General features: G+C 43.5%; 1 protein-coding gene across 2 annotated transcripts in view; it reads left to right on the top strand.

Moving 5' to 3' along the window:
- The window catches only part of LOC132821799 (AP-2 complex subunit mu), a 73,474-nt gene that overhangs the window by 8,625 nt on the left and 52,477 nt on the right, over nt 1–12,372 (top strand). The window lies entirely within an intron of this gene.

Here is a 12,372-nt window from a genome sequence, read left to right as displayed (position 1 = left end):
TCTGAGGGAGATTTCACATTGTCTAGCACTGCTGAAATAAGTAGAGGACTTGTCATTGGATACAGCAGTTTGAGGTCTTGGAGCAACAGACCAAATTGTTATTTGAAGTGCTGAATAAGCATTGGTGTTAGCGGGTAAGTGAAGTGCTTCTGTCTTATTTGTATCGATAACTCTAGTCTTGTTTCGGAGTTTGAATTCTGTATTTACTTGAGAGATAACAAATCCGGCTTCCTCAATGTAAACAGTTGATGGAAAAAAGCACATCTAGGAGGAAAAAAACAAATGGAAAATGAATGTGTCAAACAAACATTTAAACTGACCATAACTTGCTTATTTCTAAATATACGTAGATTCCTGTGACAGGACCCGGGAAGGGGAGAGAACACAGTATTCATTGCTTTAAGAGGAGATAAAGTATAAGACCAAGGAGGTGATGTTGAACTTGTTCAAGGCATTTGCTAGACTGCAGCTGGGGTATGATGTATAGTTCTGGGTGTCACATTACAGGAAGGATGTGGATGGGCTGGAGACAATCCAAAAGGATTTACAAGATTAGTGAATGAAATTCTTCAGGAATGAAGAACGCATTGGTCAGTAAGTTTGCAGATGACATTAAGATGGGTGGAGTAGCAGAAAGCAGAGTGGGCTGTCAAAGAATACAAGAAAATGTAGATAGGCTGGAGAGTTGGGCGGAGAAATGGCAGATGGAGTTCAATCCAGACAAATGTGAGGTGATGCATTTTGAGAATGAACAATACTGTTAATGGAAGAGCCTTGGGAAAAGTTGATGAGCACAGAGATCTGGGAGTTCAGGTCCATCGTACCCTGAAGGTGGTTGCACAAGTGGATAGAGTGGTCAAGGCGGCATATAGTATGCCCGTCTTCATCGGACGGGGAATTGAGTATAAGAGCTGGCAGGTAAAGTTAAAATTGAACAAGTCTTTGGTTCGACCGCATTTAGAATATTGTGTACATTTCTGGTTGCCACATTACCAAAAGGATGTGGTAGCTTTGGAGAGGGTATGGAGAAGTTTTATGAGGACGTTGCCTGGTATAGAAGATGCTAGCTATGAAGAGAGGTTGAATAGGTTAGGATTGTTTTCATTTAAGATTGCGGGGGAGGGGTTTAATTGAAGTCTACAAAATCATGAAAGGACTGTGGATAGCAATAAGCTTTTTCCCCAGGGTGGGAGATTCAATAATGAGAGGTCACTCATTCAAGGTGAGAGGTGAAAAGTTTAAGGGGGATACACGTGTAAAGTACTTTACACAGAGGGTGGTGTAACGCATTGCCAGCAGAGGTGGTAGAGGCAGACTCAGTCGATTCATTTAAGGTGAGCCTGGACAGATGCATAAGTAGGTAGGGAGCAGAGAGATAAAGATGCTTAGGATTTGGACAATAGGTTTAGACAGTGGATTTGGATCATCTCAGGTTTGGAGGGCCGAAGGCTCTGTTCCTGAGTTGTAAATTTTCTTTGTTCATGTTGTGATTTAAATCCACTGAGGATTGCTCCAGTTTGATGAGATTGGGTAGTCAGCATGGATTTACACAAAGGAAATCACTCTTGACAAATCTGGAATTTTTCAAGGTTGTAACTAGTAGGGTTGACAAAATGGAGATAGCACATGTGGTTTATTTATATTATCAGAAGGCTTTTGAGAAGGTTCCACACAATGCTAGCACATAAACTTTAAGTACGTTGGGGGTGGTGTGCTGAATTGGACAGAACTGGTTAGTAGGTAGGAAACAGTAGGAATAGACATGACTTTTTCCACGAGACGTTGTGACTAGTGGGGTACCACAGGGATCGGTCCTTGGATCCAAGTTCCCAATATGGATTAGTAACTTAGATGAGCGAACTAAATATAATTACTCTGTATGCAAGCAGCACAAAGCTGGGTGGAAGAGTGAACTGAGAAGAATGCAGAGATGCTTCAATGAGTATTGGATGAGTTGTGGGCAAGTGATGGCAAATAAAGTGTAGTGTGGGTAAATGAAAGATTTTCAACTTTGATAGTAGAACCAGGAAGGCCGATCATTATCTGAATGGTGACAGATTGGCAAAGGGACAGGGTGTGAGAAGACCTAATTGTCCTTATATACCAGTTGCTGAAAGTAAGCTTGCAGGTGTGCATTGCTTTCATAGTGGGAGGTTCAAGTACAGTGGCAGGGATGCCTTGCTGTAATTGTACTCTGCCTTTGTGAGACCACGTCTGGAGAATTACATAGAGTTTTGGTCTTCATTGAGGAAAGATGTTCTGCTGATGGTGGGAATGTAACAAAAGCTTACCAGACTGATTTCTGGGATGGCAGGATTGACATGGAGAGACTGGATCAGTTCGGACCATATTCAGTGGAGTTTAGAGGAATAACCCCTCAGCGAAAGGCTCAGCGACAGTAGTTTTACCTCCTTCATCTTTATTCTGGGCCCTGGAGGGAGAGAGAATGTTCGCCCATGTGCACAGATTTATAAGTTCACGGTCTTTTCTGGAACAGCAGTTTCTCAATGAGCTATATCGTAATTTTACGGGGAGGCGCATCCAGATAAGGCAGCATACATATTAATTGCATGGCCATTGCAATCAAGAGGCCAAGCCCTTTAGTGTTGTACAATGAATGTTCTTAACTTTGTTAACTGGATTCATACAATGGATACTTTTTCCCCTTGTTAGCTGACCTTGCATGCTGAATGCTTCCAATATTATTACATGGCTGTACATAATGACTGCTTTTCCACCTTGTTAACCCATCACTCTTGCCTCCAGCACCCCATTGTTAACTGTAAGTTCTTATCTGCTCTGAGTCATGCTCAGCTGAACCACTTCTTTGAGAAAACTCAGAACTTCACTCCTTCCCTGCCTGCTTAAACCCATACATATTCTCAGAGGGGGTAATCCAATCCAAACCAGTAAAACTAACACGACTAGATAGGATGAATGCAGCAGTCATGTTGCTGGGGACCCGAAAGATCACCGTTTAAGGATGTGGGATAAGTTGGTAAATGGCAGTCGTTTAGGATTGAGATGAGAAGAAATTCCTTTACCTCGAATTGGTGAACCTGTGTTCACTCTGCCACTGAAGTCAATATAAGCCATTACACTGAATATTTTCAAAAATGATTTAGATATAGTTCTTGGGGCTAAGAGGATCAAAGGGTATGAGGAGAGAATGGGAGCAAGATATTGAATTGGATGATCAGGTATGATATTGAATGTCGTAGCAGGAGCAAAGGGCCAAATAGCTTACTCATGTTTTCGCTTATCTAAAAGTGGTTGTCTGCTCAGTGTGGGAAATAGGCATTTTTTTTTACAAGTGCATAGTTTGATGTTATATCCATATACCATTAATAGCTATTCATGTTTGGTTATTAAGCACAAACTGGAGTCCTGTTTTGAAGGTTACATTTAAAGCTCTTCCCATCCATGACTCTTCCAGTTCTTCTTAACTCTGCTGTTGCTGTTTTTGCTAGCAGTATCATCTCTGAAAAGATCACTCAAAATTTCTTGTTTCACTGCATCACACTTTGAGAAATTCTTCGTTCATCACTTTGAATTCTCCACACTCTCCATCAATACAATTCCATTTGTCCTTCACCCAGCAATGTGTTCTTGAACAGTTGAGTCTGCTGACTGCAGGGCATCAAGTAATTTTTGTTTCCTTTCGTCCATCTTCCTTTTCTCCTACCTGCCACCTCCAAAAGCAAACTTCACAAAAGACCTCTAGCAGTTTTATTTTGCTAGATTTAGTGAGGTTTTAGTGGAAGATTTGACATATCACTTTATACATACCTTTCCTGCAGATGCATTACAGCATACTGTTACAGGCACGGCCTGGCTTCCTCCCTAAACATAAAATGTGAGCATGACCATTCTATTCTTCTGGCATTACACATTCCCACAAGGACTATCTGAAGCAATGAAATATTGATTGTAACAAAGATCATGAGCCAGTCAATCAAATACATCACCGTCTATTTCATTGGTGTGTCAAAGGAATTCAATTAGAGCTTGAAGTACACATAATGTCTGAATAAAAACCCACTGGAGAGTAGTTATTGAAAAATCTAACTCCACTCATGATTGTAATGATGTGAGAAGTAATTTTTCATGATTTCTAGGTCTTCTGATAGTTGATGCTTGGAAATTTTACAAGGCTGCAAAGTAAAAGGTAAAGTTGCCCTAGACCTACTTGACTGCAATTTCTCTCATTAGAGGGCGATGACTGACTGGTGGTTTAACCTTAAGGTCACTATGCCTCAGGTGAGGGTCCCTAATGGTAGCCTCAGCCGATGTGGGAATTGAATCTATGCTGTTGGCATCACACTGCATTGCATACCAGTTGTCCAGCAAATCTATATGGACTTCAGTAAGGCGTTCGACAAGGTTCCCTATGAGAGACTGATTAGCAAGGTTAGATCTCATGGAATACAGGCAAAACTAGCCATTTGGCTACAGAACTAGCTCAAAGGTAGAAGACAGGGTGGTGGTGGAAGGTTGTTTTTCAGACTGGAGGCCTGTAACCGGTGGAATGTCACAAGGGTCAGTGCTGGGCCCTCTACTTTTTGTCATTTACATAAATGATTTGGATGTGAGCATAAGAGGTACAGTTAGTAAGTTTGCAGATGACACCAAAACTGGAGGTGTAGTGGACAGTGAAGAGGATTACCTCAGATTACAACAGGATCTTGACCAGACGGGCCAATGGGCTGAGAAATGGCAGATGGAGTTTAATTCAGACAAATGCGAGGTGCTGCATTTTGGGAAAGCAAATCTTAGCAGAACTTGTACACTTAATGGCAAGGTCCTAGGGAATGTTGCTGAACCAAGAGACCTTGGAATGCAGGTTCATACTCCTTGAAAGTGGAGTCGCAGGTAGATAGGATAGTGAAGAAGGCATTTGGTATGCTTTCCTTTATTGGTCAGAGTATTGAGAATATAGGAGTTGGGAGGTCATGTTGCGGTTGTACAGGACATTTGGTTAGGCCACTGGAATATTGCATGTAATTCTGGTCTCCTTCCTATCAGAAAGATATTGTGAAACTTGAAAGGGTTCAAAAAAGATTTACAAGGATGTTGCCAGGGTTGGAGGATCTGAGCTACAGGGGGAGGCTGAACAGGCTGGGGCTGCTTTGCCTGGAGCATTGGAGGCTGAGGGATGACCTTCTTGAGGTTTACAAAATTGTGGGACATGGATAGGATAAATAGACAAGGTCTTTTCCTTGGGGTAGAGGAGTCCAGAACTAGAGGGCATAGGTTTAGGGTGACAGGGGAAAGATGTATAAGGGGCAACATTTTCACGCAGAGGGTGGTATGTGTATGGAATGAGCTGCCACGTCCTCCAGACCAAAGGGGTAGCCATGAGCACCTATATGGGCCCCAACTATGCCTGTCTCTTTTTTGGCTACGTAGAACAGTTGATCTTCTGTAATTACACCGGCACCACTCCCCACCTCTTCCTCCGCTACATTGATGACTGCATTGGCGCCACCTCGTGCTCCCACGAGGAGGTTGAGCAATTCATCAACTTCACTAACACATTCCACCCTGACTTTAAATTTACCTGGACCATCTCTGACACCTCCCTCTCCTTTCTGGACCTCTCCATCTCCATTAATGACAACCGACTTGACACTGATTTTTTACAAACCCACCGACTCCCACAGCTACCTGGATTACACCTCTTCCCACCTTACCTCTTGAAAAAATGTCATCCCGTTTTCTCAATTCCTCCGCCATATCTGCTCCCAGGAGGACCAGTTCCACCATAGAACACACCAGATGGTCTCCTTCTTTAGAGACCTTAATTTCCATTCCCACATGGTTAAAGATGCCCTCTAACGCATCTCGTCCACGTCCCGCACCTCTGCCCTCAGACCCCACCCCTCCAACCGTAACAAGGACAGAACGCCCCTGGTGCTCACCTTCCACCCTACAAACCTTCGCATAAACCAAACCATCCACCGACATTTCCGCCACCTCCAAAAAGACCCCACCATCAGGGATAAATTTCCCTCCCCACCCCTTTTCCGCCTTCCGCAAAGACCGTTCCCTCTGTGACTACCTGGTCAAGTCCACGCCCCCCCTACAACCCACCCTCCCATCCTGGCACTTTCCCCTGCCACCGCAGGAAGTGTAAAACCTGTGCCCACACCACCTCCCTCACCACCTCCCTCACCTCTATCCAAGGCCCTAAAGGAGCCTTCCACATCCATCAAAGTTTTACCTGCACATCCACTAATTTCATTTATTGTATCCGTTGCTCCTCATGCGGTCTCCTATACATTGGGGAGACTGGGCACCTCCTAGCAGAGTGCTTTAGGGAACATCTCCGGGACACCCGCACCAATCAACCACACTGTCCCGTGGCCCAACATGTCAATTCCCCCTCCCACTCTGCCGAGGACATGGAGGTCCTGGGCCTCCTTCACCGTCACTCCCTCACCACCAGACGCCTGGAGGAAGAACGCCTCATCTTCTGCCTCGGAACACTTCAACCCCAGGGCATCAATGTGGACTTCAACAGTTTCCTCGTTTCCCCTTCCCCCACCTCACCCTAGTTCCACACTTCCAGTTATCCCCATGACTTGTCCGGATTTGTCCGACCTGCCTAGCTCCTTTTCCTCCTACCCACTTCACCCTCTCCTCCCTGACCTATCACCTTCATCCCCTCCCCCACTCACCCATTGTACTCTATGCTACTTTCTCACCACCCCCACCCTCCTCTAGCTTATCTCTCCATGCTTCAGGCTCACTGCCTTTATTCTTGATGAAGGGCTTTTGCCCGAAACGTCGATTTCACTGCACTTTGGATGCTGCCTGAACAGAGGCTCTTCCAGCACCTCTGATCCAGAATCTATAACTGAGCAAACCAGCTTCCAACTAGGCTGCAGCATGTATTGGAACGCAAGATTACCCAATGTTATAAATGCCAGTATAGATGTAATGGAGGATTGCATGATGCAATGAGTTTTAACTGCTTGGATCCTGAATTGAATACAACTCTGGCAAATGGAATACGAGTTTCCTGTGTGTTGATTTATAAAGCTTGGATAGCTCACCATCCTGATTAGCAGCTACATGAAGTGGCTTGACAAGCTCCTGTTAATTGAAACTGCATCATTTGAGGAATGTAGCATAGCAAGTATTTGAGGGTAGATAGGAACAGGTAACCAATTCTGGGAAGTTCCACATCTCAAGGCTGAATAAGATTAAGAAACTATGTTTCAGTGTCCACTGTCTGAGCCCTTTGCTGTTCCAAATTTGATCCACAGTTCACAATTCTCAGGATACAAAATGGCAGGAGTAAAGGATCATCTGACTCTGGGTGGATGTTTAAGCAAAAGGAGAAGGAGGTTTGTTATCTTGACCTAAGATGATCCAATATCTGGCCAGTTCTTTTTACCTGACAAAGTGTTTTACCTGGAAACACATTTTGGTTTTGAAAAAGCTGTAAGAAATCCCATGTTCACTCCAGTGTTGGATTGTTGCAATATGGATTCACTTTTTCTGAAGTGAAGCTCCCATTGAAATATTGAAAGTGTTGCAAACTTAGCTGGAGATTCTCTCATTTGACTTGAATGCGGTCAGTTTGAAATTCTACTTCAGACTGATTTAATTTGTGGAATGTAGGCATTACTGCTGTTGTCTTCGCAATATCAGAAGATCAGCCATTCAGGATCCAGATGAGAAACTCTTCAAGTGTTGAGTTCTCTACTGTAGTAAACTTTGGATGGTAAATTATTGTCTGTATTCAAGATGGAGATTGCAGTTTTTTGGACATGAAGGCAATTTGTGTGGATAGTGCAGGAAAGTAATGTTGAAGTGCACCATTTTAAAAAAAAAAGGAGCAGACTATGTCCAATAAACTTGTTCTGCCATTCCATGCAATCATGACTGATTTTGGGATTCAATTTCATTTTCATGCGCACTCCTCTTTCCCATAATTCCGTGAGCCCAAAATCTCTCCCTCAGCCTTGAGTATTTTCAATATTGTGTTTTCACAATCTTCTGGGGTAGAGAATTTTAAGACTTCACAATATTTTCAGTGGATAAATTTATTTTTTTATCTTAGTCCTAATAGATCAGTCATCCAGTTGTGCTGAGACTTTTCTAGATTCCTTGCCAGGGAGAAACAAATCTGTCTGCTTGTCAAGGCCTTTCAGAATCTTGCAACTTTGTTTCACTGAGAACTCTTCACATTTTCAGTTTGAACTACAAAGAATACAGGCACACTTTACTCTGCCTCTCATCACAGGCCGACCCCCTCATTCCAAGGACTGGTGATCTGAGTCATTCTTCCACTTCCAAATAATCACCTATTGTCACCTTGAAAGCCCCAATTAAATGTGCTTCAACATTAACTCTGTTTTCTCTCCCCATATGTTGTCAGTCCTGCCTCATTTTCCAGTAATTTTTGTTTATGCTTCCACAATCCATATGTACCACCTCTATTTGACCAAGTTTATGCTCACTGAGCAACGGATTCTTAATTCCTCTTGTTTTGTTTTCTACAGATCAAAGGAGTGGTCATGGGTGCCTTCTTCATTCTACCTATCTCTTCATAGGTTAGGTGAAAAATTCCTTGTTCCAATCCTACCTGGGTCCCTCCCCATAACTCTTTCCCTGCCACATTGATGACATAATCGGTGCTGCTTTCTCCTCCTCCTCCTTCTTCTCTCTCTCCTCGGAAAGATTTATTAATTTCACCTGCAGTCCTCGCCCTATTTTTAGCCTTCAACTTCTGTCTCTGACTCCTCCCTGGACATCTCCAGAAATGGATAGACCCCTCACCAATGTCTACTACAAACCTACCAACCCCACGGTTACCTGAGCTGTACATCCTTGCACCCTCTTTCCGGTAAAGACACAATACCATTCTCAGTTTCTTTGTCTCCATCTATTCTGTCGATCTCCTCTTCCACAGGGGTGCTTAGAATGTTCGCCTTTTTCCTCAACTGACAATTCCCCACCAGTGTGGTTAACTGGACTTTTAACCATTCTTGACCCATTTCTGGCACTGTGCCTTCACCCCTCCACTCTTCACCAGGTCCTCACTTTTCACCCAAAGGACCATAAGCCACCATTAGGCACACATTCCCATTCCAGACCTGATTAGCATTTTGCAGAGACTGCGTTTCTCCAGGGTAACCTAGTCCACTCCACCTCCACAGCACCTTCACGTTCCTTCATAGAAGGTGCAACACTTGTCCATTTGCCTCCTCCCTCCTAGTTATCCATGGCTTCAGACATACCTTCCCGATGCAGCAGTGATTTACCAGCACTTCACTCTGAGAAAGTGAGGGCTGCAGATGTTGGAGAGTTAGAGTCGAAAAGAGTGGTGTTGGAAAAGCACAGCAGGTCAGGCAGCACTCGAGCAGAAGAGTCTATGTTTTGGGCAAAAGCCCTTCACTTGACTCGATCTCGTCCACTGTATTGGCTGCTCACAATATGGTCTCCAGTACATCAAGGAGCCAAAATGCATATTGAATGACTGCTTTGTGGAATACCTGCATTCTGTCCATTAAAAATGATCCTGAGGTTTTAGTTGCCTGCCATGTCAACACACCACCTTGTTCCTGTCTTGGGGCTGCTGCAGTACTCTGAGGCTTGGTGCAGGCTGAAAGAACAGCACTTCATTATCCATTTGGGGACTTTGCAGCCTTAGGTTAAGAATATGAGTCTGAACACTTCCTTAATCCACTCCCAAATCTCAAGTCCTTTCATGACATGAGCTGCTTTCAGCACAGCCAACCCATTTTCACCTACTTATGGTCACTATTATCAGCTTTTCCTCTTTTCTGCCTTATTATCAACTATCACTTTACCTGCCTGACTTTCTTAATCTGTTTGGGCTATGTCTCCTCCCTATCCACTCTCTCCTCACCCTGTCATCAGCATAAATATCACTTTTTTTAGATTACTTACAGTGTGGAAACAGGCTCTTCGGCCCAACAAGTCCACATCGACCCTCCAAAGAGCAACCCACCCAGACCAACTCCCTTACATTTACCCCTTCACCTAACACTATAGGCAATTTACCATGGCCAATTCACCTAACCTCCACATTTTTGGACTGTGGGAGGAAACCCACGCAGACACAGGGAGGATGTGCAAACTCCACACAGTCGCCTGAGGTGGGAATTGAACCCGGGTCTCTGGTACTGTGAGGCAGCAGTGCTAAGTACTGTGCCACCGTGCTGCTCACCTTCCTACCTACTGTCATTTGATGAAGAGTCATAATCATAACACAGGAGCAGTAATTAGGCCATTTAGCCCATCGGGTCACTGGACTCCATATGTTAGTGCTGCTTTCTCTCAACAGATACTGCTACCCTTGATATTGTCCAACATTTTAAAAATTTGTATGATATCACGTAGCTGAGAAACTGGCCTTTCAGCCCACCATGTCTGTGCTGACCAATAAACACTAAACTACAAAAATAACTTTTACTTGCACTTGTTCCATAGCCTACCATGTCCCGTTATTTTAGATACCCATTTGCTTCTTAAATGTTGAGAGTATCTGCTTCCACTGCACCCGCAGGCAGCATATTTTATATTTCTACCACTCTTTGGGTGGAAAAAAAATCTCCTCTGAACCACTTGCTTCTCACATTAAACTTGTGCTGTCTGGTCTTAGATGTTTGCCATGGGGAAGAAATTTTCATGATCTACTCTGTCCAAGTCTCTGCTAATTATATATTCATCAATCAGATACCTCTCTCTTGTTACAAAAAAACCAAACCTATTCTATTCAGTCTCTTCATAGCTGAGACATTCCTAGGCAATATCCTACTGAATTGCCCCCACATTTCTGATAGTATAGTTCCAGAACTGCACATGGTTTATCCCATCACTGGCCCAACTGTGTTCTATAAAGTTGTAACAAGATTTCCTTGCTTCTTGGTGGGCGGCACGATGGCTCAGTGGTTAGCACTGCTGCCTCACAGCACCAGGGTCCTGGGTTCGTTTCCCACCTGAGTGGAGTTTGCACATTCCTTGTCCATTTCTTCCCTTATTAGGCTTCCCAAATTACATCAATGTGCACTTATGGAATTAAATTCCATCTGCTGTTGTTCTGCCAATTTACCAGCAGAGCACCTGGAGGAAACCCATGCAGATATGAAGAATGTGCACACTCCACAGACAGTCACCTGAGGATGGAGTTGAACCCAGGTCCCTGGCACTGAGGCAACAGTGCTGGCCACTGAGCTGAGTCATAAGGGTATACAGAATGAAAACAGACATTTTGGTCCAACTCCTACATATTGAACAGATATCCTAAATTAATCTGGTCCCACTTGTCAGTGTTTGGTCCATATCCCTCTAAACCCTTCCTATTCATATACCATCATATACCATCCAGATGCCTTTTAAATGTAATTGTACCAGCCTTCACCACTTGCCCTGATAGTTCATTTCATGCACTCACCATCTTCTGCATGAATAAGTTGCCCCTTAAGTCCCTTTTAAATCTTTCCCCTCTCACCTTAAACCTATGCCCTCAAGTTTTGGACTCTACCCTGAGGAAAAGACCTGACTATTCACCCTATCTATGACTTTCATTATTTTATAAACTATAAATATCAACAACAACACCAATTTTCATGTCATTTATAAACTTACTAATTCACATTCAAGTCATTGACGTACACATCAAACAGCAAGGTTCCCAGCACTGATCCCTGTGGCGCATTCCTGATCACAGGCTTGCAATTAAAAAATAAACCCTCCAGCACCACTCTCTTTGCCTCCGTTTGTTAGCCAGTTTTGTATCCAGTTTGCCAACTTACCTTGGATCCCACGGGCTCTTACCTTTTGAAGCAGACTTCCGTGTGGAAACTTGTCAAAGGCCTTACTGAAGTCCATATAAAACATCAGCTGCACTATCCTCATCTTCACAAAAAAAGCTTCAAATTTAATTACACTAGATCTTTTGTATACTTATTAATTGTGCACTCAACTTGAACTGCCACCTTTAAGTAATCTGTGGACATATACCCAGGTTTGTCTGCTACTGGAGATAGTTTAGAATTGTATCCCCTATTTTATATTACTTTTCAATATTCTTTGTAACAAAATGCGTACTTCTACTTCTCTGTATTGAACCTCATCAGCCACTTAACCTGCTCGCTACAAGATAGACTCGGGATTTATGTTTTATGGGATTTCCTTGCTCCTCTGTTCCCAGCCCTGGCTATTGAAGGTAAGCATCCCATGTGCCAATTCCCTGTTGCTTCAAATTTGATGTTTTGAACTAGAATCATAAAATCTGTAGTGTGGAAACAGGCCATTCAACCCATTGAGACCACACTGACCCTCCAAAGAGTATCGCATCCAGACCCCAATCCCTGTTACCTTGCATTTCCCATG

Source organism: Hemiscyllium ocellatum, chromosome 13 (assembly GCF_020745735.1).
Source record: "Hemiscyllium ocellatum isolate sHemOce1 chromosome 13, sHemOce1.pat.X.cur, whole genome shotgun sequence".
In the NCBI taxonomy this organism is placed as follows: domain Eukaryota; kingdom Metazoa; phylum Chordata; class Chondrichthyes; order Orectolobiformes; family Hemiscylliidae; genus Hemiscyllium; species Hemiscyllium ocellatum.
This window is presented reverse-complemented; position numbering and strand designations above follow the sequence as displayed.